The sequence below is a fragment of the Arachis ipaensis genome, chromosome B3 (genome assembly GCF_059453495.1).
Source record: "Arachis ipaensis isolate K30076 ecotype BB chromosome B3, ASM5945349v1, whole genome shotgun sequence".
Lineage (NCBI taxonomy): Eukaryota > Viridiplantae > Streptophyta > Magnoliopsida > Fabales > Fabaceae > Arachis > Arachis ipaensis.
Genome location: NC_142438.1, coordinates 101934943 through 101961399, shown reverse-complemented (window position 1 = coordinate 101961399; position 26457 = coordinate 101934943). Strand labels below are relative to the sequence as shown.

The 26457-nt window shown below is 38.1% G+C and overlaps 2 non-coding genes across 2 annotated transcripts; both read right to left on the bottom strand.

Annotated features, from left to right (window-relative positions):
- Positions 1-8320: 8320 nt before the first annotated feature.
- Positions 8321-8427, bottom strand: LOC148571826 (small nucleolar RNA R71). Its single transcript, XR_015908896.1, has one exon. It is a non-coding gene; the product is annotated as a small nucleolar RNA R71 (small nucleolar RNA).
- A 15540-nt stretch (positions 8428-23967) lies between these two features.
- LOC148571825 (small nucleolar RNA R71) lies at positions 23968-24075 on the bottom strand. Its single transcript, XR_015908274.1, has one exon. It is a non-coding gene; the product is annotated as a small nucleolar RNA R71 (small nucleolar RNA).
- Between the last annotated feature and the right edge of the window lie 2382 nt (positions 24076-26457).

Genomic DNA, 26457 nt, shown 5'->3' with positions numbered 1-26457 from the left:
CGGTTTCATCTATAATGTCACACTTGAGGATAGAGTGATCCTCTGGAGAATGCTTCATAACTCCATTCAGATTGAAGATTACTACTCTGCCATCTATTTCAAAAGAGTATGTTCCTGAAAAAGCATCTAATTTAAACTTTGAGGTCTTCAGGAATGGTCTTCCGAGTAGGATTGATGATGGTTTATCTGAGTTATTTTGGGGCATTTCCAGGATATAAAAATCAGTGGGAAATGTGAGTCCTTTAATGCCTACTAGTACATCTTCAGCAACTCCAGCCACTGTAATAATGCTTTTATCTGCTAACACAAAACGAGCTGCCGACCTTTTTAAGGGAGGGAGCCTCAAAACATCATATATAGACAAAGGCATTATACTTACACATGCTCCTAAATCACACATGCATTTAGAAATTATCACACCACCAATAGTACAATTAACTATACAAGGACCTGGGTCACTACACTTTTCAGGTAAACCTCCCATTAAAGTAGATATGGAACTTCTTAAAGGAATAGTTTCTAATTCATTAATTTTGTCTTTATGTATACATAAATCTTTTAGAAACTTAGTATACTTAGGTACCTGTTGAATAACATCAAATAGAGGAACAGTTACCTCAACCTTTTTGAATATCTCTACCATTTTTGGATCAGGTTCCAGCTGCTTCCTGGGCTTCCTTGCAAGTTGTGGAAATGGGATGGGAGTGGCATTTTCTACAGTGTCTACGCCTTTTAGTGCTTCCTCCTGTGGTTGCACTTCTTCTTCTTCAGCCACGTCCTGTATGTCCTCTTCTTCTTCAACATCTTCTATTTCCACTACCTCTTCAGCTGAGGCATATTCTGGTGAGTTTGGCTCCTCCTGGTTCCTCTCCTGCAGTGTGGTTCTGGACCTCAGGGTGATGGCATTAATACCACCCTTGGGATTGGGTAATGGTTGAGAAGGAATCCCACTGGAGCTCAAAGGTTGGTTATTGGAGTTATTCATTGATCCTATCTGGGAGACAAGAGCCTGCAAAGTAGCGGTCAGACCATTCAGAGTGGCATTAATGTTATTTTCCATGGTCTGCTGTCTCCGATCAATAGATTGTAGTAAGTCATCATTGGTAGATGCAGAAGGATGGGTAAATTGAGAGGTCTGCTGTTGGGTATTCTGTGGTCTTTGGGATTGCCTTAGGTGAGGTGTTCTGTAAGGCTGATTCTGATTCTGCTGGCTGTTGTTGTTGTTATTCCACCTCTGATTTCCCTGATTATCTCTGCCTCCTCTGTTGTTGCTGTCCCTCCAATTCTGGTTAGAATTGTCTTGCCATCCGTGGTTGTAATTGCCACCTTGATTGTACCCTTGGTTGGGGTGGTCATAGAAGTTATGTGTGGCTGCCACGATGTTGTCTTCATGCTGGAGCTGCGGACATTCCTCAGTATAGTGGCTATAATCAGCGCAGATTCTGCAAACTCTCTGTGGGACTAACTGTTGTTTTTGCTGTGGTGGAGAAGGTTGAGCTTGCTGAACTTATTGTTGATTCAATTACATCTGCTTCAGCAAGTTAGTCATTTCACAGATACTCTGAGTTAGAGTAGTAGTCTCTCTACTAGAGGATACTTCTGCAACAGCTTTTGAACGGCCTTGTTTCTGCCTGTGATTCTTAGTAGATTCAGCTAAATCGCTGATCAATTGCCATGCCTCATCAGTGGTCTTGTACTTTTTTATAGACCCATTGCTAGCACTTTCCAATATGGTCTTATCTTGGGGCCTCATTCCCTGTGTGACATAACTGAGTAACACTATCTTGTCAATCATATGGTGGGGGCAAGCTTCCAGAAGGTTATTGAAGCACTCCCAGTACTCATAAAGAGTTTCAGAGTCATCCTGAACAATCATGGAAATGTCTTTCCTCAGTTTATCAGTAACTTCAGGTGGAAAGAACTTTTCCAAGAATTCTCTTCTCAGTGTATCCCAGTTGGATACAATTACTGCTGGTTGAGTGTAGTACCACTCTCTTGCCTTCCCCTCAAGAGAAAACGGGAAAGCTTTCAGCAAAATTGAAGTTTCATCTGCACCATCACGCTTAATAGTAGAACAGGCTGCCTAAAAATCTCTCAGGTGCTTGATAGGCTCTTGAGCAGGTAAGCCATGAAACTTGGGCATCAAATTGAGCAGTGCGGTCTTTATTTCAGAGTTTGTAGCTATCATTGGGTGATGCGCTTGAAATGGTTGCATTGTAAAATCAGGGGCTCCAGCTTCCTGGATAGTAACTCTCCTGGCTGCTGCCATGTTACCTGCATGTAAAACAACCAAATCAGTAGAACGGGGGCTGGTTTCTTTCTCAGATGACATTTCAGATCTGCCCTCAGAGAGGACTAACCGACGCCGAGCTTGCCTTATTCGTGAAATAGTTCTTTCAATCTCAGGATCAAATATTAGCAAGCTTGGATCAGGAAGCAAATGTGTCATCTAACGAAACAAACAAGCAGCTCATAGTAGCAAAATAAAATAAAATGCAAATAAATAAATTCCAATTAATAACTTTAGCACTCTATTGCAAGTCCCCGGGAACGGCGCCAAAAATTGATGTGAGCAGAAATTGGCGAGTTAAGAATGATTATAAAATATGCGTTGCAAGTATAGTCTCAACTAACCAGAAATCCACTTATCAATTTAGAAGGGTGTCACAGAAATTAAAATGAAAATACTGGGAGTATGAATCCCAGGTCGTCTACCAACGAGTTGCAGAAAAGTGTGCTATTTTATTAATCAGATGTTTTCAAAAAGGTCTGAGTTAAATAGCAGAAAATTAAATTAGAGAATTTATATAAATTTAAATAAAAGCCTTGACTGGGAGTTGATTAGCTGGAAGCCCTATTCTTGTTGCAGTACTCTCATGATTAATTGATAATTGGGGGTTATTCTGTTTAGTAGTCCCTTACTAAGTAAGGGAAAGTTAAACAAGTGGGAATGCTGTTCTATCCACAAGTTCCAATCCGCTCTTGGGAGGATTGGTGTTTGTGACTAGAGAGCAATCCAACAATAAACCCAATTACAATCTTTCTCTTGAGCATCCTAACTCAAGGGTTTTTTTCAATCAACTCCCCATCAAGTTGGGGAACTTGTCGCTCATTGTAAATGCAAAATCCCTAACATAAAAGAGGGAATTAAAGAAAGACATGATAAATAATGATCAAAAGATTAATTAAAAATAAAAGTAATTCTTGTATTGATAAATGCTAAAATAATCCAATGGTAAAATTACGTAAATTAAGGAACATGGAAGAGTAAGAGACAAGTAAAGAGAACGAACTAGAATGTCGAAGTCTTGATGAGGCAATAACTCTTCTCAATATCCCAATGCAAAAACAATGAAAAATAACGAATCCTAAAAACCATGAATGTGTAGAGAGAAAACCTAGAGGAGAGGAAAACTAGATCTAAAAACTAAAAACTATGCGGAATGAATGTTGTTGTTGGTTTCTGCATGTTCTCTGGCTCTAGTCTGCTTTTCTGGGCCGAAAACTGGGTCAAAATAAGGCCCGAAATCGCTCCCAGCGATTCTGCAGATTATGCATATCGCGCATGTCACGCGGTCGCGTCATCCATGCGGCCGCGTCATTCAGCTTTTTGCTTTGCCACGCGGTCGCGTCATCCATGCGGCCGCGTCACTCGTGGTATTCCATGCCGCGCGGTCGCGTCATCCATGCGTCCGCGTCACTGCGATTTCCTCTCTTTCGCGCGGTCGCGTCATCCATGCGGCCGCGTCACTTCTCGCTGGTCATCTCCTCAATTCCTTGTGTTCCTCCCATTTTTGCAAGCTTCCTCTCCAATCTCCAACTCATTCATGCCCTATAAAGCCTGAAACACTTAACACACAGATCACAGCATCTAATGGAATAAAGGAGAAATAAAATACATAATTAAAAATCTCTAGGAAGCAAGTTTTCAATCATGCAATAACTTTAGGAAGGAATTATAAATGCATGCTTATTTAATGAATAAGTGGGTAAAGATCATGATAAAACCACATAAATAAAGTGGTGCAGATTTTATAACCCACAAACTAACCGGCAAGTGCACCGGGTCGTACCAAGTAGTACCTGAAGTGAATGGGGGTCGATCCCACGATGATTGATGGATCAAGCAATAATGATTGAGTGATTGGCTTAGTTAGACAAACAGAAAATGGTGTTTTGTGAGTTTGATGACCGGATAATTTATACCCTTTTTGGCATTGTTTTTACATAGTTTTTAGTATGTTTTAGTTACTTTTTATTATATTTTTATTAGTTTTTATTCAAAAATCACATTTCTGGACTTTACTATGAGTTTGTGTGTTTTTCTATGATTTCAAGTATTTTCTGGCTGAAATTGAGGGACCTGAGCAAAAATCTGATTCAGAGGCTGAAAAAGGACGGCAGATGCTGTTGGATTCTGAACCTCCTGCACTCGAAGTGGATTTTCTGGAGCTACAAAAACCCAATTGGCGCGCTCTCAATTGAGTTGGAAATTAGACATCTTGGGATTTCTAGAAATACATAATAGTCCACACTTTGCCCGAGATTTAATGGCCCAAACTGGCGTCCAAAACCAGCCTAAAACTTTCTGGCGTAAAATGCCCAAACTGGCACCAGAATTGGAGTTAAACGCCCGAACTGGCACCAAAGCTGGCGTTTAACTCCAAGAACAGTCTATGCACGAAAAAGCTTCAATGCTCAGCCCAAGCACACACCAAGTGGGCCCCGGAAGTAGATTTCTGCACTATCTGCACTTAGTTACTCATTTTCTGTAAACCCTAGCTACTAGTTTAGTGTAAAAACTACTTTTAGAAATTTATTTAACGTATTTTTGACCATCTTTGGAATCATATGTAACTTTTTATCATCTTTTCACGTTTGGAGGGTGGCCTCACGGCCATGCCTAGACCTCTTTTCACTTATGTATTTTCTACGGTGGAGTTTCTACACCCCATAGATTAAGGTGTGGAGCTCTACTTTCCTTCATGAATTAATGCAAGTACTATTATTTTTCCTTCAATTCACGCCTACTTCTTCTCCAAGATATACTCTCGTAATTAATTCAGTTAAGTCAGAATGAAGGGGTGACCCGTGACAATCACCCAATCTTCGTTACTCACTTAGCCAAGATCCGCGTGCCTGACAACCACAATGCGGTCTACATGATGTTCAACGTAGTCGTTGGATGACAGCCGGAGTATATTCTCTTGGATATCTAATACACGGATCGAGTCTGTGAGATTAGTATCTTCGTGGTATAGGCTAGAATTATTGGCAGCATTCCTGGTTTCTGGAAGGTCTAAACATTATCTGTGGTGTTCCGAGTATGATCTGGGAAGGGATGATTGTGACGAGCTTCAAACCTACGAATGTTGGGCGCAAGTGACAGTGTGCAAAAGGATCAATGGATCCTATTCTGACGCTAGCGGGAACCGACAGATGATTTGCCATGCGGTAGCTGTAGCTGGTATTTTTCATCCGAGATGAGAAATCCGACAATTGATTAGCCGTGCAGAAACTGTAGAAGACCATTTTCACTGAGTGGATCCTACAGCTTGCCATGGAAGGGAGCACGCATGGTTGGGAGAAGGCAATAGGAAAGCAGATGTTCAGAAGCAACAAAGTATCTCCATACGCTTATCTGAAATTCCCATCAATGAATTACATAAGTAACTTTATTTTATTTTATGTTTTATTTATCTTTTAATTATCAATACTCATAACCATCTGAATCTGCCTGACTGAGATTTACAAGGATGACTATAGCTTGCTTCAAGCCGACAATCTCCGTGGGATCGACCCTTACTCACGTAAGGTTTATTACTTGGACGACCCAGTGCACTTGCTGGTTAGTTGTGCGAAGTTGTGAAAAGTGTGAATCACGATTTTCCACACCAAGTTTTTGGCGCCGTTGCCGGGAATTGTTCGAGTTTGGACAACTAACGGTTCATCTTGTTTCTTAGATTGGGTAATTTTATTTTATGTTTAAGCTTTTTATTTTTATTTTTGAAAAATTCAAAAAAATATATATAGTTTTCGAAAAATTCAAAAAAAAATTGTTTTCTTCAGAATTTTTAAGAATGAATTCTAGAGTTTCATAAGATATGTTGAAACCTGGCTGGCTGTTAAGCCATGTCTAATCTTTTGGACCGAAGTTTCCACTTATCTTTGCAGGAGCCTTTTGGTTCCCATCAATTTGGCTGTTGTATGTAATGCTCTGCTAAAGGTTGGCTGGCCATTTGGCCATGTCTAATTCTTTTGGACCGAAACTTTAGACTAACATTGCATGATTCCTGGAATTCTTATTAAAAATTTTGAAATTCTTATTTTTCTTTTTCCAAATTAATTTTCGAAAAATTACAAAAAAAATAATAAAATCATAAAAACCAAAAATATTTTATGTTTCTTGTTTGAGTTTAGTGCCAAGTTTTAAGTTTGGTGTCAATTGCATGTTTTAATTTTTCTTTAATTTTCGAAAATATATGCATTGTGTTCTTCATTGATATTCAAGTTGTTCTTGATAATTTTCCTTGTTTGATCTTTAAATTTTCTTGTTTTGTGTCTTTTCTTGTTTTTCATATGCATTCTTGAATTATTAGTGTCTAAAATTTAAAAATTTTTAAGTTTGGTGTCTTGTATGTCTTTCTTTTCTTAAAAGTTTTCAAAAATATGTTCTTGATGTTTATCATGATCTTCAAAGTGTTCTTGGTGTTCATCTTGACATTCAAAGTGTTCTTGCATGCATTATTAGTTTTGATCTTAAATTTTTATGTTTTGTGTCATTGAGTGTTTTTCTCTCTCCTCATTAAAAATTTAGAAATAAAAAATAATATCTTTCCCTTATTTTGCTCATAATTTTCTATTGATTTAGTCAAAACTTTTAAAATTTAGTTGTTTCTTGTTAATCAAGTCAAAATTTTAAATTAAAAATTCTATCTTTTTCAAATCTTTTTCAAAAATCAAATCTTTTTCATTTTTTTCCTTCATGTTTTTCGAAAATCTTCTTAAAATTTTTTTCAAAATCTTTTTCTTAATTTTATTTCATGATTTTCAAAATTAATGCTAACAATTAATGTTTAGATTAAAAAATTTTCAAGTTGTTACTTGCCTATTAAGAAAGGATCAATCTTTAAATTCTAGAATCATATCTTTTAGTTTCTTGTTAGTCAAGTAATCAACTTTAATTCTAAAAATCAAATCTTTTTAATTTCCTTTTCAAATCTTTTTCAAAATAAATTTCAATCATATCTTTTTCAAAACTTAATTTCAAATCTTTTCCTAACTTCTTATCTTTTCAAAATTAATTTTCAAATCTTTTTCAATTAACTACTTGACTTTTTGTATGATTTTAAAAGTTTTCTATTTCTTATCTTTTTCAAAACTACCTAACTACTTTTCTCTCTCTCTCTAATTTTTGAAAATTACTAACCCCTTTTTCAAAATTCTTTTTAATTAACTAATTGTTTTAAATTCTAATTTTATTTTATTTCTCTTTTTAATTTTCGAATTCTAACTAATAATTAAAATAAAAAAATATTTTTCTTTTCTTCTAAATTAAAATGCGAATACACACACTCTCTCATCTCTTTCTATTTATTTTATTTATTTACTAACACTTCTCTTCTATTTATAATTCGAACTCTTTCCCCCTCTCTGTGTTCGAATTCTTCCTCTTCTCCCTTCTTCATTCTACTCTTCTATTCTTCTACTCACATAAAAGAATCTCTATACTGTGACATAGAGGATTCTTCTTCTTTTTTGTTCTCTTCTTTTTCATATGAGCAGGAACAAGGATAAGAACATTCTTGTTGAAGCTGATCCTGAACATGAAAGGACTCTAAAGAGGAAGCTAAGAGAAGCTAAAGCACAACACTCTGGGGAGGACCTAACAGAAATTTTCGAAAAAGAAGTAATTATGGCAGCCGAAAACAATAACAATGGTGGATATTCAAGGAAGGTGCTTGGTGACTTTACTGCACCAACTTCTGACTTCTATGGAAGAAGCATCTCAATTCTTGCAATTGGAGCAAACAACTTTGAGCCTAAGCCTCAATTAGTTTCTCTAATGCAGCAGAATTGCAACTTTCATGGACTTCCATTGGAAGATCCTCATCAGTTCTTAGCTGAATTCTTGCAAATCTGTGACACTGTTAAGACCAATGGGGTTAATCCTAAGGTCTACAGACTTATGCTTTTCCCTTTTGCTGTAAGAGACAGAGCTAAGACATGGTTGGACTCACAACCTAAAGAAAGCCTGAACTCTTGGAAAAAGTTGGTCAATACTTTCTTGGCCAAATTCTTTCCACCTCAAAAGTTGAGCAAGCTTAGAGTGGAAGTCCAAACCTTCAGACAGAAGGAAGGTGAATCCCTCTATGAAGCTTTGGAAAGATACAAGCAATTGATCAGAAGGTGTCCTTCTGACAGGCTTTCAGAATGGAGCATCCTATGTATATTCTATGATGGTCTGTCTGAATTGTCCAAGATGTCATTGGATCACTCTGCTGGTGGATCTCTTCATCTGAAGAAAATTCCTGCAGAAGCCCAGGAACTCATTGAGATGGTTACAAATAACCAGTTCATGTACACTTCTGAAAGAAATCCTATGAATAATGGGACAACTCAGAAGAAAGAAGTTCTTGAGATTGATACTTTGAATGCCATATTGGCTCAGAACAAAATATTAACTCAGTAAGCCAATATTATTTCTCAGAGTCTAACTGAAATGCAAGCTGCATCAGGCAGTACTAAAGAAGCCTCCCTTAAAGGAGAAGCTTATGACCCTGAGAATCCTGCAATGGAAGAGGTGAATTACATGGGAGAATCTTATGGAAAAACCTATAATCCTTCATGGAGGAATCATCCAAATTTCTCATGGAAGGATCAACATAAGCCTAATCAAGGCTTCAAAAATAATAATGGTGGGAGAAATAGGTTTGGCAATAGAAAACCTTTTCCATCATCTTCTGAGGAACAGACAGAGAATTCTAAGCAGAGCCCTTCTGACTTAGCAACCATAGTCTCTGATCTATCTAAGACCACTCTCAGTTTCATGACTGAAACAAGGTCCTCCATAAGAAATTTGAAGGCACAAGTAGGTCAATGAGTAAAAGAGTTACTGAAATCCCTCCTAGTACTCTCCCAAGCAATACAGAAGAGAATCCAAAGAGAGAGTGCAAGGCCATAACTATAACCAAAATGGCCGAACCCATAGAGGAGGAAAAGGCAGTGATTTCCAGTGAGGAAGACCTCAATGGACGTCCACTGACCACTAAGGAGTTCCCTAATGAGGAACCAAAGGAATCTGAGGCTCATATAGAGACCATAGAGATTCCACTGAACTTACTGTTGCCATTCATGAGCTCTGATGAGTATTCTTCCTCTGAAGAGGATGAAGATATTATTGAAGAGCAAGTTGCTCAGTATCTAGGAGCAATCATGAAGCTGAATGGCAAGTTATTTGGTAATGAGACTTGGGAGGATGAACCTCTATTGCTCATCAATGAACTGAATGCTTTGGGGCAACTAAAGTTACCTCAGAAGAAACCGGATCCCGGAAAGTTCCTAATACCTTGCACCATAGGCACCATGACCTTTAAGAAGGCTCTATGTGACTTGGGATCAGGAATAAATCTCATGCCACTCTCTGTAATGGAGAAACTAGGGATCTTTGAGGTACAAGCTGTAAGAATCTCACTAGAGATGGCAGACAATTCAAGAAAACAGACTTATAGACTTGTAGATGATGTCTTAGTGAAGGTTGAAAGCTTTTACATCCCTGCTGATTTCATAATCTTAGACACTGGAAAGGAAGAATATGAATCCATTATCCTTGGAAGACCCTTCCTAGCCACAGCAAGAGCTGTGATTGATGTGGACAGAGGAGAGTTAGTCCTTCAATTGAATGAGGACTACCTTGTGTTTAAGGCTCAAGGATCTTCTTCTGTAACCAGGGAGAGGAAGCATGAAAAGCTTCTCTCAATACAGAGTCAAACAGAGCCCCACACTCAACTTCTAAGTTTGGTGTTGGGAGGCCGTCATCAAGCTCTGAGTCTCTGTGAAGCTCTCTAAGAGCTCACCGTCAAGCTATTGACATTAAAGAAGCTCTTGTTGGGAGGCAACCCAATGTTATTTAATTATATTTATTTATTTTCCATTATTATTTTATGTTTTCTTTAGGTTGATAATCATGTGAAGTCATAAAAACAACTGCAGAATTAAAGCAAAATGAAAAACAGCATCAAAAATAGCACACCCTGGAGGACAGGCTTACTGGCATTTAAACGCCAGTAAGGATAGCAGAATGGGCGTTTAATGCCCAGCCTGGCAGTATTCTGGGCGTTAAACACCAGAATGGGCAGCATCCTGGGTGTTTAACGCCAGAAAAGGGTGTCTGGCATCTGGCTGGCGTTAAACGCTAGAAATGGCAGACAGACTTGCGTTTAACGCCATAAAGGGGTGTCTGGCGTCTAGCTGGCGTTAAATGCCAGAAAGGGGCAGCAGACTGGCGTTTAATGCCAGAAAAGGTAGCAGAGCTGGCGTTAAACTCCAGGATTGGCACACAGTGGGCATTTGAACACCAGAATGATGTAGGGAGCAGAATTCCTTGACACCTCAGGATCTGTGGACCCCACAGGATCCCCACCTACCTCACCTCTTCTTCTCTCCTCTTCACACCTTTCCATTACACTCTTTCCCATATTCTCTTCACCACTCACATCCATCCATCATAAACCCTACCTACCTCACCATTCAAATTCAAACCATTTCCTTCCCTAACCCACCCCTTCATGACCGAATCCCCTCTCTCTCTTACCCTATAAATACCCCTCCTCACTAACTTCAATTTCACACATCATATGCACTACTACCCCCCTTGGCCGAAACCAACACTACCCTCCATCTCCTCCATTTCTTCTTCTTCTCCTCCTTTCTTTCTTCTTTTGCTCGAGGATGAGCAAACCTTTTAAGTTTGGTGTGGAAAAAGCTCTGCTTTTCTATTTTTTCATAACCACTAATGGCACCAAAGACCGGAGAAACCTCTAGAAAGAGGAAAGGGAAGGTAGTTGCTTCCAACTCCGAGTCATGAGAGATGGAAAAATTCATCTCAAAATCCCATCACTAGAAAGAGGATGGAGCAAACAAGAGAGCCCACTCATGGACCTCAACAAGAGCACTCCATTATCCTCCATAAAATCAGAGAGGACAAAAAGGCCATGAGAGAGGAGCAAGAAAGGCAAGGAAGAGACATAGAGGGGCTCAAGCACTCCATAAGATCTTCAAGAGGAAGAACTAGCCGCCATCACTAAGGTGGACCCATTCTTTAATTTTCTTGTTCTTATTTTTCTGTTTTTTTCAAATTCTATGCTTTATGTTTTGTCTATGTTTGTGTCTTTATTACATGATCATTAGTGTCTAGTGTCTATGTCTTAAAGCTATGAATGTACTATGAATCCTTCACCTTTCTTAAATGAAAAATGTTTTTAATTGCAAAAGAACAAGAAGTACATGATTTCGAATTCTATCTTGAAAATAATCTAATTATTTTGATGTGGTGGCAATGCTTTTTGTTTTCTGAATGAATGCTTGAACAATGCATATTTTTGAATTTGTTGTTTATGAATGTTAAAATTGTTGGCTCTTGAAAGAATAATGAAAAAGGAGAAATGTTATTGATAATCTGAAAAATCATAAAATTGATTCTTGAAGTAAGAAAAAATAGTGAACACAAAGCTTGTAGAAAAAAAAAGAAAGAAAAAAATGGCAAAAAAAATAAAGAAAAAAAAAAGAGAAAGAGAAAGAAAAAGCAAGCAGAAAAAGCCAATAGTCCTTTAAACCAAAAGGCAAGGGTAAAAAGGATCCAAGGCTTTGAGCATTAATGGATAGGAGGGCCTAAAGGAATAAAATCCTAGCCTAAGCGGCTAAATCAAGCTGTCCCTAACCATGTGCTTGTAGCGTGAAGGTGTCAAGTGAAAAGCTTGAGACTGAGCGGTTAAAGTCGTGATCCAAAGCAAAAAGAGTGTGCTTAAGAGCTCTGGGCACCTCTAACTGGGGACTCTAGCAAAGCTGAGTCACAATCTGAAAAGGTTCACCCAGTTATGTGTCAGTGGCATTTATGTATCCGGTGGTAATACTGGAAAACAAAATGCTTAGGGTCACAGCTAAGACTCATAAAGTAGCTGTGTTCAAGAATCAACATACTGAACTAAGAGAATCAATAACACTATCTGAATTCTAAGTTCCTATGGATGCCAATCATTCTGAACTTCAAAGGATAAAGTGAGATGCCAAAACTGTTCAGAAGGAAAAAGGCTACTAGCCCCGCTCATCTAATTGGAAATGAGCTTCATTGATATTTGGAATTCATTGTATATTCTCTTCTTTTTATCCTATTTTGTTTTTAGTTGCTTGGGGACAAGCAACAATTTAAGTTTGGTGCTGTGATGAGCGGATAATTTATACCCTTTTTAGCATTGTTTTTACATAGTTTTTAGTATGTTTTAGTTACTTTTTATTTTATTTTTATTAGTTTTTATTCAAAAATTACATTTCTGGACTTTACTATGAGTTTGTGTGTTTTTCTATGATTTCAAGTATTTTCTGGCTGAAATTGAGGGACCTGAGCAAAAATTTTATTCAGAGGCTGAAAAAGGACTGCAGATGCTGTTGGATTCTGAACCTCCTGCACTCGAAGTGGATTTTCTGGATCTAAAAAAACCCAATTGGCCCAATCTCAATTGCGTTGGAAATTAGACATTTTGGGATTTCTAGCAATATATAATAGTCCATACTTTGCCCGAGATTTAATGGTCCAAACTGGCGTCCAAAACCAGCCAAAAACTTTCTGGCGTAAAACGCCCAAACTGGCACCAGAATTGGAGTTAAACGCCTGAACTGGCACCAAAGCTGGCGTTTAACTCCAGGAACAGCCTATGCACGAAAAGCTTCAATGCTCAGCCCAAGCATACACCAAGTGGGCCCCGAAAGTAGATTTCTGCACTATCTGCACTTAGTTACTCATTTTCTGTAAACCCTAGCTACTAGTTTAGTATAAAAACTATTTTTAGAAATTTATTTAACGTCTTTTTGACCATCTTTGGAATCATATGTAACTTTTTATCATCTTTTCACGTTTGGAGGCTGGCCTCACGGCCATGCCTAGACCTCTTTTCACTTGTGTATTTTCTACGGTGGAGTTTCTACACCCCATAAATTAAGGTGTGGAGCTCTGCTGTTCTTAATGAATTAATACAAGTACTATTGTTTTTCCTTCAATTCATGCCTACTTCTTCTCCAAGATATACTCTCATACTTAATTCAGTTAAGTCAGAATGAAGGGGTGACCCGTGAGAATCACCCAATCTTCGTTACTCGCTTAGCCAAGATCCGCGTGCCTGACAACCACAAAGCGGTCTACATGATGTTCAACGTAGTCATTGGACGATAGCCGGAGTATATTCTCTTGGATATCTAATACACGAACCGAGTCCATGAGATTAGTATCTTCGTGGTATAGGCTAGAATCATTGGCAGCATTCCTGGGATATGGAAAGTCTAAACATTGTCTGTGGTATTCCGAGTAGGATCTGGGTAGGGATGACTGTGACGAGCTTCAAACCTGCGAATGTTGGGCGCAAGTGACAGTGTGCAAAAGGATCAATGGATCCTATTCTGATGCTAGTGGGAACCGATAGATGATTAGCCATGCGGTAGCTGTACCTGGTATTTTTCATCCGAGACGAGAAATCCGACAGTTGATTAGCCGTGCAGAAACCGTAGAGGACCATTTTCACTGAGAGGATCCTACAGCTTGCCATGGAAGGGAGCACGAATGGTTGGAAGAAGGCAATATGAAAGCAGAGGTTCAGAAGCAACAAAGCATCTCCGTACGCTTATCTGAAATTCCCATCAATGAATTACATAAGTAACTTTATTTTATTTTATGTTTTATTTATCTTTTAATTATCAATACTCATAACCATCTAAATTCGCCTGACTGAGATTTACAAGGATGACCATAGCTTGCTTGGTGACTTTGCTGCACCAACTTCTGACTTCTATGGAAAAGCATCTCAATTCCTGCAATTGGAGCAAACAACTTTGAGCTTAAGCCTCAATTAGTTTCTCTAATGCAGCAGAATTGCAAGTTTCATGGACTTCCATTGGAAGATCCTCATCAGTTTCTTAGCTAAATTCTTGCAAATCTGTGACACTGTTAAGACCAATGGGGTTAATCCTGAGGTCTACAAACTTATACTTTTCCCTTTTACTGTAAGAGACAGAGCTAGGACATGGTTGGACTCATAACCTAAAGAAAGCCTGAACTCTTGGAAAAAGTTGGTCAATGCTTTCTTGGCCAAATTCTTTTCACCTCAAAAGTTGAGCAAGCTTAGAGTGGAAGTCCAAACCTTCAGACAGAAGGAAAGTGAATCCCTCTATGAAGCTTGGGAAAGATACAAGCAATTGATCAGAAGGTGTCCTTCTGACATGCTTTCAGAATGGAGCATCCTATGTATATTCTATGATGGTCTGTCTGAATAGGCAATTAAAAAGATGCAATTGACACCAAACTTAAAACTTGACACAAGACTCAAACAAGAAACACAAAATATTTTTGGTTTTTATGATTTTATTAATTTTTTTGGATTTTTCGAAAATTATTTTTGAAAAAGAAAATAAAGGAATCCAAAATCTTTAATAAGAATTCCAGGAATCATGTAATGTTAGTCTAAAGCTTCGGTCCAAAATTTTAGACATGGCTTAATAGCTAGCCAAGCTTTATGTGAAAGCTTCGGTCCAAAAGATTAGACATGGCCAGATGGCCAGCCAAGCTTCAGCGGAGCATTACATACAACAGCTAAATTGATGAGAAATCCAAAGAAGCTCTTCTAGAGATAAGTGGAAACCTCAATCCAAAAGATTAGATATGGCTTAGCAGCATCCAGGCTTCACATATCATCTGAAACTCTAGAATTCATTCTTAAAAATTCTGAAGAACATAGAATAATTTATTTTTTTTTATTTTTTTCGCAAGCTTTGTCTATGCACTGCTTTTTTTTGCTTCAAGAATCAATTTTTTGATTTTTCAGATTATCAATAACATTTCTCCTTTTTCATTATTCTTTCAAGAGCCAATAATTTTAACATTCATAAACAACAAATTCAAAAATCTGCACTGTTCAAGCATTCATTCAGAAAACAAAAAGCATTGCCACCACATCCAAATAATTAAACTAATTTCAAGATAAAATTCGAAACCATGCACTTCTTGTTCTTTCGTAATTAAAACATTTTTTCATTTAAGAGAGGTGATGGATTCATAGGATATTCATAGATTTAAGGCATAAACACTAGACACTAATGATCATGTAATAAAGACACAAACATAGATAAAACATGAGGCATAGGAAACGAAAAACAGAAAAATAAGGAACAAGGAAATTAAAGAACGGGTCCACCTTAGTGATGGCGGCTAGTTCTTCCTCTTGAAGATCTTATGGAGTGCTTTAGCTCCTCAATGTCTCTTCCTTGCCTTTGTTTGCTCCTTCCTCATGGCTCTTTGGTCTTCTCTAATTTCATGGAGGATGATGGAATGCTCTTGGTGCTCCATCCTTAGTTGTCCCATGTTGGAACTCAGTTCTCCTAAGGAAGTGTTAATTTGCTCCCAATAGTTTTGTGAAGGAAGGTGCATCCCTTGAGGCATCTCAAGAATTTCATGATGAGGAACTTCCTTATGCTCTTTTTGAGGTCCATGAGTGGGATCTCTTGTTTGCTCCATCCTTTTCTTAGTCATGGGCTTGTCCTCTTCAATGAGGATGTCTTCCTCTATGACAATTCCAGCTGAATTGCATAGGTGACAGATGAGATGAGGGAAGGCTAACCTTGCCAAAGTGGAGGGCTTATCCGCCACCTTATAGAGTTCAAGGGAAATGATCTCATGAACTTTTACTTCCTCTCCATTCATGATACTATGGATCATGATAGCCCGGTCTACAGTAACATCAGACCGGTTGCTAGTAAGAATTATAGAGCATTGGATAAACTCCAACCATCCCCTAGCCACGGGTTTGAGGTCAAGCCTTCTTAGTTGAACCGGCTTGCCTCTTGAATCTCTCTTCCATTGAGGACCTTCCACACAAATTTCCCTAAGGACTTGGTCCAACCTTTGATCAAAGTTGACCCTTCTAGTGAAAGGGTGAGGATCTCCTTGCATCATTGGCAAGTTGAATTCTAACCTCACATTTTCCGGACTGAAATCCAAGTATTTCTCCTGAACCATTGTGAGCCAATTCTTTGGGTTCGGGTTCACACTTTGGTCATGGTTTCAAGTGATCCATGCATTAGCATAGAACTCTTGAACCATTAAGATCCCGACTTGTTGAATGGGGTTGGTGAGGATTTTCCAACCTCTTCTTCGAGCTTCATGTCAGATCTCTGGATATTCACTCTTTTTGAGCTTGAAGGGGACCTTTGAGATGAATCTCTCCATCTTCCATGACTCGGTGGTGGAAGCAATTGTCTTTCCTTTCCTCTTTCTAGAGTTTTCTCTGGCCTTAGGTGCCATTAGTGGTTATGGAAAAACAAAAAGCTTTAGCTTTTCCCACACCAAACTTAGAAGATTTGCTCGTCCTCGAGCAAAAGAAGAAAGAAAAGAGTAGAAGAAGAAATGGAGGAGATGGAGGGGGTGTAGGTTCGGCCAAGGTGGGTTGAGTGTGTATGATGTGTGGAAATGAAGGTGGTAAGGAGGGGTATTTATAGTGCGAGGGAAAGAGGGTATTCGGCTATGTGTGGGTGGGTTTGGGAGGGAAATGGTTTGAATTTGAATGGGGAGGTAGGTGGGGTTCCTGTGGGGTCCACAGATCCTGAGGTGTCAAGGAATTTGAGTCCCTGCACCATTCTGGCATTCAAACGCCCATTCTGTGCCAAATCTGGCATTTAACGCCAGCTCTGCTACCTTTCCTAGCATTAAACGCCAGTCTGCTGCCCATTTCTGGCGTTAAACGCCAGCCAGATGCCCATTTCTGGCGTTTAACGCCAGCCAGTGCCAGACAGCCCTTTCTGGCATTAAACGCCTGGAGTGCTGCCCATTCTGGCGTTTAATGCCCAGAATGCTGCCAGGCTGGGCGTTAAACGCCCATTCTGCTATCCTTACTGGCGTTTAAACGCCAGTAAGCCTGTCCTCCAGGGTGTGCTATTTTTGATGCTGTTTTTCATTCTATTTTTGATTTTTTTGTTGTTTTTGTGACTTTACATGATCATCAACCTAAAGAAAACATAAAATAGCAATGGAAAATAAATAAATATAATTAAATAACATTGGGTTTCCTCCCAACAAGCACTTCTTTAATGTCAATAGCTTGACAGTGAGCTCTTAGAGAGCCTCACAGAGATTCAGAGCTTAGTGGTGGCCTCCCAACACCAAACTTAGAAGTTGAGTGTGGGGGCTCTGTTTGACTCTGTATTGAGAGAAGCTTTTCATGCTTCCTCTCTATGGTTACAGAAGAAGATCCTTGATCCTTAAACACAAGGTAGTCCTCATTCAACTGAAGGACTAGCTCTCTTCTGTCCACATCAATCACAGCTCTTACTGTGGCTAGGAAGGGTCTTCCTAAGATAATGGATTCATCATCTTCCTTCCCAGTGTCTAGGATTATGAAATCAGCAGGGATGTACAGGCCTTCAACCTTCACCAAGACATCCTCTACAAGTCCATAAGCCTATTTCCTTGAATTGTCTGCCATCTTTTGTGAGATTTTTGCAGCTTGCACCTCAAAGATCCCTAGTTTCTCCATTACAGAGAGGGACATGAGGTTTATACTTGATCCCAGGTCACACAGAGCCTTCTCAAAGGTCATGATACCTATGGTACAAGGTATTAAGAACTTTCCAGGATCTTGTTTCTTCTGAGGTAATTTCAGTTGAACCAGATCATTTAGTTCATTGATGAGCAATGGAGGTTCATCCTCCCAAGTCTCATTACCAAATAGCTTGGCATTCAGCTTCATGATTGCTCCTAGATATTGAGCAACTTACTCTTCAATAATATCTTCATCCTCTTCAAAGGAAGAATAATCATCAGAGCTCATGAATGGCAACAGTAAGTTCAGTGGAATCTCTATGGTCTTTATATGAGCCTCAAATTCCTTTGGTTTCTCATTAGGAAACTCCTGAGTGGCCAGTGGACGTCCATTGAGGTCTTCCTCACTGGAAATCACTACCTTTTCCTCCTCTCTAGGTTCGACCATGTTAGGTATATTTATGGCCTTGCACTCTCTTTTTGGATTTTCTTCTGTATTGCTTGGGAGAGTACTAAGAGGGAGTTCAGTAACTCTTTTACTCAGCTGACCCACTTGTGCCTCCAAATTTCTAATGGAGGACCTTGCTTCAATCTTAAAACTGAGAGTGGTCTTAGATAGATCAGAGACTACAGTTGCTAAGTTAGAGTGGCTCTGCTTAGAATTCTCTGTCTGTTGCTGAGAAGATGATGGAAAAGGTTTGCTATTGCCAAACCTATTTCTCCCACCACTATTGACAAAAGGCTGTCATCTAGAGTCTTTGAGACAGGACAGAAGGTCCTGCTGTTTAACTTTAGGCTCAGATTGTTTCCTGGGAAATTGAAATCTCGGTGGAGGGGCCCATATGTGATTACAATGTTGAGCAAGAATGCTCAAAGCTGAGACTAAGTTAAAAGCTCAGTAAAGTCCAGCTAAAGACAGTAAAGAAGACTTGCTGGGAGGCAACCCGGCCATTATCAATAATGAGATGTTTGTAACAATTAGATAAGTCTTTTTAATTTTGTTTTCCTTGTTAATTAATATATTTTCAGTGAAAAAGTCAGGAAAATGGAGGTTCAAGCCATAAAACAGAGAAATCACAGAGGAAAGGAGCTCACCGGCATCAAAACGCCAGTAAAGAGGCAATCTGGGCATTAAACGCCAGAATGGCTACCATTCTGGGCGTTTAACGCCAGTAAAGGTATCATTCTGGGTGTTAAACGCCAGAATAGGCAGCATTCTGGGTGTTTAACGCCAGAATTGGCAGCATTCTGGGCGTTCAGAAAAATGCCCAGTGAAGAAGGATTTCTGGCGTTTAAACGCTGGGCGTTAAATGCCCAAAATGGCTACCAGATGGGCGTTAAATGCCAGAATGGATATCATTCTGGGCGTTTAATGCCAGAACAGATAGGGGAGAGGTAATTTCATTTTCAATCCAAATTTTTTCGAATTTTCTTGTTTTAATTCAAAATTTTCTGCATCTAAACATTACAAACATTCAATTTCTAACTTCCATTAACAAAAATTCATAATCTTATAAGCTCCTTTTAATTCTCCTTCAAATTCTTTTCAAATCTTTTTCAAAAACTCATTTAACTTCCCAATTTCTTTTCAAATCTTTTCAATACATTCATATTATCTTTTATTTCTTAGATACATAAACAAAAATTCAGATTTAACTTCCTCATATCTTTTTCATATCTCTTAAATTTTAAAAACAATCTTCTCTTTTGCATATCATGTTTATCTCTTATCAATCATATCTTTCAATCATATCTTTTTCTTTTTAAATTTTCGAAACCATACCCTCCCTCCCCTCTATTTATACATTCAGCCATCACCCCTCCTCCATCATTCAAATCATTCTCTCCATCTACTCATCTTCTTTCTGTGCTTTTGCTTGAGGACAAGCAAACCTCTAAGTTTGGTGTGATTTTCCATGATCACTGACCATGATCATGGCCCCTAAAGGAAAACAAACTACTCCAAGAGGCAAGAAAGAAACAATCTAAAACTACAATGGATGCATGAAAGGTTCTGCACTAAAGAACATGCATATCATTACTTTAAAATAGTGTGCAGAAGATCAGTGATCCCTGATGAGCGGATAATTTATACGCTTTTTGGCATTATTTTTACATAGTTTTTAGTATGATTTAGTTAGTTTTTAATATATTTTTATTAGTTTTTAAATAAAATTCACATTTCTGGACTTCACTATGAGTTTTTGTGTTTTTCTGTGATTTCAGGTATTTTCTGGCTGAAATTGAGAGACTTGAGCAAAAATCAGATTCAGAGCTTGAAGAAGGACTGCAGATGCTGTTGGATTCTGACCTCCCTGCACTCAAAATGATTTTCTGGAGCTAAAGGAGTCCAAATGGCGCGCTCTTAATTGTGTTGGAAAGTAGACATACAGGGCTTTCCATCAATATATAATAGTCCATACTTTGCGCGAGTTTAGATGATGAAAACTGGCGTTCAACACCAGCTCCCTGCCCTATTCTGGAGTCAAACGCCAGAAACAGGTTGCAAAGTGGAGTTAAACGCCAGAAACAGGTTATAAACTGGCATTTAACTCCAAGAAAGACCTCTCCACGTGAAAGCTTCAATGCTCAGCCCAAGCACACACCAAGTTGGCCCCGGAAGTAGATTTCTGTAGCATTTACTTATCTCTGTAACCCTAGTAACTAGTTTAGCATAAATAGGACTTTTTACTATTGTATTTGAGATCTTTTGGAACATCTTTGGACGTTTAGTTCTGAGATCATGGAGGCTGGCCTCTCGGCCATGCCTGGACCTTGTTCTTATGTATTTTCAACGGTAGAGTTTCTACACACCATAGATTAAGGTGTGGAGCTCTGATGTTCCTCATGAATTAATGCAAAGTACTATTGTTTTTTTATTCAACTCAAGCCTATTTTTTATCTAAGATATACACTTGTTCTTCAACCTGAAGAAGGTGATGATCCATGACACTCATCACCATTCTCACCTATGAACGCGTGCTTGACAACCACCTCCGTTCTACTTGCAATCGCTTAAGTGCATATCTTTTAGCCTTCTGGTTCATGACGCATGGTTGCCTCGCCTGACAACCGAGCCTTCCATTCCATGAGATCAGAGTCTTCGTGGTATAGGCTAGAATTATTGGCAGCCATTCTTGAGATCCGAAAAGTGTAAACCTTGTCTGTGGTATTCTAAGTAGGATCTGGGAAGGGATGGCTGTGACGAGCTTCAAACTCGCGAGTGCTGGGCGTAGTGACAGACGCAAAAGGATGACTGAATCCTATTCCAGTATGATCGAGAACCGACAGATGAATAGCCGTGCGGTGACAGCGCATTTTGGACCATTTTCACTGAGAGCACGGGATGTAGCCATTGACAACGGTGATGCCCTGCATAAGCTTGCCATGGAAAGGAGTAGGAATGATTGGATGAAGACAGCAGGAAAGCAGAGGTTCAGGAGGAACGAAAGCATCTCTATACGCTTATCTGAAATTCTCACCAATGAATTACATAAGTATCTCTATCCTAGTTTATATTTTAATTATGTTTTAATTATCAATTCTCCATAACCATTTGAATCCGCCTGATTGAGATTTACAAGGTGATCATAGCTTGCTTCAAGCCAACAATCTCCGTGGGATCGACCCTTACTCACGTAAGGTTTATTACTTGGACGACCCAGTGCACTTGTTGGTTAGTTGTGCGAAGTTGTGACAAAGTGTGATTCACGTTTGAGAGCGCCAAGTCTTTGGCGCCATTGTTGATGATCGCAATTTCGTGCACCAAGTTTTTGGCGCAGTTGCTGGGGATTGTTTGAGTTTGGACAACTGACTGTTTATCTTGTTGGTCAGATTAGGTAATTTTATTTTATTTTTAAGCTCTTTTATTTCTTATTTTCAAAAAATACAAAAAAAATAATAAATAAATAGTTTTTCAAAGCAAATTAATTTATGTTCTTCAGAATTTTTAAGAAGGAATTCGGGAATTTCATGGGATATGTTGAATCCTGGCTGGCTGTAAAGCCATGTCTAAATTCTTTTGGACTGAGGCTTCTTCTTCACATGCTTGAACTATGTATGCTGAAGCTTGGCTGGCCATTGGCCATGTCTAGTGTTTTGGACCGGAGCTTTCACTGAAAGTTTGGCTGGCTAGTAAGCCATGTCTAATTCCTGGACCGAAGCTTTAGACTAACATTGCAAGATTCCTGAAATTCCTATTAAAAATTTTGAAATCCTTATTTTCCTTTTCAAAAGAATTTTCGAAAAATTTAAAATTTTTTTTAATAAAATCATAAAAATAAAAAATAATTTTATGTTTCTTGTTTAAGTCTTGTGTCAGTTTTTAAGTTTGGTGTCAATTGCATGTTTATCTCTTTCTTGCATTTTTCAAAAATTCATGCATTGCATTCTTCATGATCTTCAAGTTGTTCTTGATGAATCCTCTTGTTTGATCTTCATATTTTCTTGTTGTGTGTTGCATCTTGTTTTTCATATACATTCTTGCATTCATAGTATCTAAAAACTAAAAATTTCTAAGTTTGGTGTCTTGCATGTTCTTTTTTTCTTCAAAATTTTCAAAAATAAGTTCTTGGTGTTCATCTTGACATTCAAAGTGTTCTTGGTGTTCATCTTGACATTCGTAGTGTTCTTGCATGCATCATTTGTTTTGATCCAAAACTTTCATGCATTGAGTCTTTTTATTGTTTTTCTCTCTCATCATTAAAAATTCAAAAAAAAAAAATATCTTTCCCTTATTTCACTCATAAATTTCAAAAATTTGAGTTGACTTTTTCAAAACTTTTTAAAATTTAGTTGTTTCTTATGAGTCAAGTCAAATTTTCAATTTAAAAATTCTATCTTTTTCAAATCTTTTTCAATTTTCTTCTTAATATTTTCGAAAATTTCAAAATTTATTTTCAAAATCTTTTTCTTATTTCTATTTCATATTTTCGAAATTAATGCTAACAATTAATGTGATTGATTCAAAAATTTTAAGTTTGTTACTTGCCTAGTAAGAAAGGTTCAATCTTTAAATTTTAAAATACTATCTTTTTGTTTCTTGTTAGTCAAGTAATCAACTTTAATTTTCGAAATCAAATCTTTTTAAATTTATTTTTCAAATCTTTTTCAAAATAAATTTCAATCACATCTTTTTCAAAATTAATTTCAAAATCATTTCTAACTTCTTATCTTTTCAAAATTTGATTTTCAATTCTTTTTCAATTAACCACTTAACTTTTTGTTTGATTCTTAGCTTTTTCAAAACTACCTAACTAACTCTCTCCCTCTAATTTTCGAAAATCCCTTCCCTCTTTTTCAAAATTTATTTTTAGTTAACTAATTGTTTTAAATTTAATTTAATTTAATTTAATTTTTTTTATTTTCAAATTCTAACTTTAATTTTTAAATTAAAAACAAAAAAAATTATTTTTATTTTGTTTAATTTTCGAATTATTCTCTCATCTCTCATCTCCTTCTATTTATTTATTCATCTACTAACACCCCTCTTTCACTGAAAAATTTGAACCCACTCCTCTCCCCTGTGTTTGGATTCTTATCTTTTTCTTTTGCTACTCTTCTCTTCTTATACTTACATAAGGAATCTCTATACTGTGACATAGAGGATTCCATATTTTCTTTTGTGTTCTCTTCTTCTTCATATGAGCAAGAACAAGGATAAGAACATTCTTGTTGAAGCTGATTTTGAGCCTGAAAGGACTCTGAAGAGGAAGCTAAGGGAAGCTAAAGCACAACTCTCTAGAGAAAATTTGACTGAAAATTTTGAAAAAGAAGGAGACATGGCCGAAAATAATAACAATGCAAGGAAGATGCTTGGTGACTTTACTGCACCAAATTTCAACTTACATGGAAGAAGTATCTCAATCCCTGCCATTGGAGCAAACAATTTTGAGCTTAAACCTCAATTAGTTCCTCTGATGCAACAGAACTGCAAGTTTCATGGACTTCCATCAGAAGATCCTTTTCAGTTCTTAACTGAATTCTTGCAGATCTGTGATACTGTTAAGACCAATGGGGTTGACTTCGAGGTCTACAGGCTTATGCTTTTCCCGTTTTCTGTAAGAGATAGAGCTAGAATATGGTTGGACTCTCAACCTAAAGATAGCTTGAACTCTTGGGATAAGCTGGTCACGGCTTTCTTAGACAAGTTCTTTCCTCCTCAAAAGCTTAGTAAGCTTAGAGAGGATGTTCAAACCTTTAGATAGAAAGAAGGTGAATCCCTCTATGAAGCCTGGGAGAGATATAAGCAACTGACCAAAAAGTGTCCTTCTGACATGCTTTCAGAATGGACCATCCTGGATATATTCTATGATGGTCTGTCTGAGCTATCAAAGATGTCAATGGACCATTCTGCAGGCGGATCCATTCACCTAAAGAAAACGCCTGCAGAAGCTCAGGAACTCATTGAAATAGTTGCAAATAACCAGTTTATGTACACTTCTGAGTGGAATCCTGTAAGTAATGGGACGCCTCAAAGGAAGGGAGTTATTAAAATTGATGCTCTGAATGCCATATTGGCTCAGAACAAAATATTGACTTAGCAAGTCAATATGATTTCTCAGAGTCTGAATGGAATGCAAGCTGCATCCAACAGTACTCAAGAGGCATCTTCTGAAGAAGAAGCTTATGATCCTGAGAACCCTGCAATAGCAGAGGTGAATTACATAGGGGAACCCTATGGAAATACCTATAATCCCTCATGGAGAAATCATCCAAATTTCTCATGGAAGGATCAACAAAAGCCTCAACAAGGCTTTAATAATGGTGGAAGAAACAGGTTTAGCAATAGCAAGCCTTTTCCATCATCCACTCAGCAATAGACAGAGAATTCTGAGCAGAATCCATCTAGCTTAGCAAATATAGTCTCTGATCTATCTAAGGCCACTTTAAGTTTCATGAATGAAACATGGTCCTCCATTAGAAATTTGGAGGCACAAGTGGGCCAGTTGAGTAAAAAGGTCACTAAAACCCCTCCTAGTACTCTCCCAAGCAATACAGAAGAGAATCCAAAAAGAGAGTGCAAGGCTGATGCCAAGGCATCTTAGGCTAGTTTCACTAGTATTTTTTCTGTTAGTTTTAGTGGTTTTATGCATTTTCTTGAGCTTAAAGTAACCAAGAATGGTTAAAAGAATAACAAAGCAATGAACCATCCAAACAATATGATTTTGATGCAAATTCCATGAGTTTTAGTTATATTACTTGAATGCTATGAATGGAAGATTTCTCATGAAATTTTGCAAGACTTTGATGCAATTGTTTGGATGATTTCAGGGAAGAAGAGGCTAGGCAAGGAAGCAACAAAGTCAATAAAGGAAGCTTGAATATCACATGTGGAGTTTAAGTTCCAGTTTAAGCCTAAACTGGAGCTTAAACGCCAGAATCATGAAGGCTAAGAAATGCTGGAATTGAAGTTTAACCTCCAGTTTAACCTTAAACTGGAGGTTAAACGCCAGAATGAAAAGTCTCACCAAAGAAGCATTCCACGTTTAACCTCCAGTTTGACCTCAAACTGGAGGTTAAACGCCAGAATGAGAATGCCAATCAGGAAGCATTTCCACGTTTAACCTCCAGTTTAACCTTAAACTGGAGGTTAAACGCCAGAAATGGGAAGTGCACCAGGGAGCCATTTCCACGTTTAAGCTCCAGTTTGACCTTAAACTGGAGCTTAAACGTGTTCGACCAAGTTCTTCCTCCAGGGTTGCTTTCTCCATTTCCACGTTTAAGCTCCAGTTTAACCTTAAACTGGAGCTTGAACGTGTTCGACACCTCCAGGGCTACATTTCTCAGCTTCCACGTTTAAGCTCCAGTTTAACCTTAAACTGGAGCTTAAACGTGTTCGACCTCCAGGATGCCTTCTTCCATTTCCACGTTTAAGCTCCAGTTTAACCTTAAACTGGAGCTTAAACGTGTTCGACCTCCAGGGCTGCCCTTCCTATCTCCACGTTTAAGCTTCAGTTTAACCTTAAACTGAAGCTTAAACGTGTTCGACTACATGACTCTCCAGGGCTGCCTTCTTCCATTTCCACGTTTAAGCTTCAGTTTAACCTTAAACTAAAGCTTAAACGTGCTTCTACAAAAGGCTTCACTGGAAGTGTCTGGCGTTTAAGCTGTAGTTTAAGCTTAAACTACAACTTAAACGCCACTCTTGGAAAAGGTTTCTGGGCCAAAAATATTGCGGTTTAAGTTAGTCTTTGAGCACAAACATTAACTTAAACTTACTCTGGCATGAAACCCAATTGAATATCATGGTTTATGGGATTGGGCCTGAAGGATTGATGAGTCTGAAATTTCAATTTGTTGAGTCATGTATTATTATTTGATTATCACTAAGTTGGCTCAATAAATGTTACAGAATTTGGATCAACAGCCTCATCAAGATTATGGATCATAAACCCAAGGCAAAAGGAAAGCATGGAGAGGCCTCAAAGCCCAAGAAACACAACAGAAGCTCAATATAGAAAGTGTATAAATAGGATAGAATTTAAGTTAGGGAGGACTTGGACCTTCACTTTTAGCTAGTTTTCATATCTTTGTAATTGAATTCAGAGCTATGACTCACTAAACCCCCTTTCATTGGGTTAGGGAGCTCTATTGTAATTCAATGAATCAATAATAGTTTATCTTCTTCTTCAATCTTTTCTCTTGAATTTTGTTAGAAAGCT